This window comes from Lagopus muta, chromosome Z (genome assembly GCF_023343835.1).
Source record: "Lagopus muta isolate bLagMut1 chromosome Z, bLagMut1 primary, whole genome shotgun sequence".
Classification (NCBI taxonomy): domain Eukaryota; kingdom Metazoa; phylum Chordata; class Aves; order Galliformes; family Phasianidae; genus Lagopus; species Lagopus muta.
This window is the reverse complement of record NC_064472.1, coordinates 9438141-9439074: the sequence shown is the minus strand read 5'-3', so window position 1 is coordinate 9439074 and position 934 is coordinate 9438141.

Here is a 934-nt window from a genome sequence, read left to right as displayed (position 1 = left end):
GTGTTCCAGAGGTTGGAGACTAGGAGGAAGGGAGGAAGCAAGAAGGGACCTCTAGACACACTTCACAGCTTGCTTTGAAACCCTGATCTGGCCCATGCTCTGCTCCTCTACTTGGATCCTGTGGGTGTGCAGAGCATGGATTTGGAGTGCCTTTAGTACCTATGTAGAGTGCAGTCCCACTCTCCTCCCCTACTCCAGCAGCGTAATGTAAACAGCTGCCCACAGCATTCTGGTTTCAGGTACTCAACCACCTACCAGCTTGTCCTTCTTCCTTCCACCGTCCTCTTCTGCAAAGTGATCGGTACCTGGATTTTCACAGCTGGACACCACTGCTGTGGTTTGGACCCAGTGGCAGCCCCTCTCACTGGGACTCTGTAGCTGTGGGAGTGGTCTGCAGGAAAGCCCCCCTTTGCTGGCAGCGTTGAAGACCAGGTGCCACCAGCAGCTTTCCCTGGGTGCTGCAGGGATATGTCTAGTACTGGAGAAGCCTTTAACCATCAGCACACCTTCAGAGGGCCCTTCGTTATTTGGAGTTTCCCAGCGCAGCTGCAAGCAGCTTGTTCCCAGCACCCAGCCTCCACCGTTGCCCAGGGCTTTTTATCTGGCTGCTCACAGCCTCCAGCACCTCTGTGGACAAGGAGCAGCTTTGCTCCTTGTCAATGCATGAGATTTCCTCCTTTGCAGAGCTGGGATTGCAGCTGGGAGACAGGGACAGGAGCAGATGTCCCCAGGCACAAGCTTCTCCACCCATAATTGCTGCAGGACTTTTGGGGATGCAAGGAACAGCCTGCCTGATGGGACAAGGACCCAAGCCCAGGGCAGGGTGTTCAACACAGCAGGAAGCAGTGGGATCCCCCAAAATCCCCCTGGGACAAGCCAGGGGGGTGCTGTATGGCATCTGTGACATGTGCCTCGTATAGTCAGCAGCCAGAGG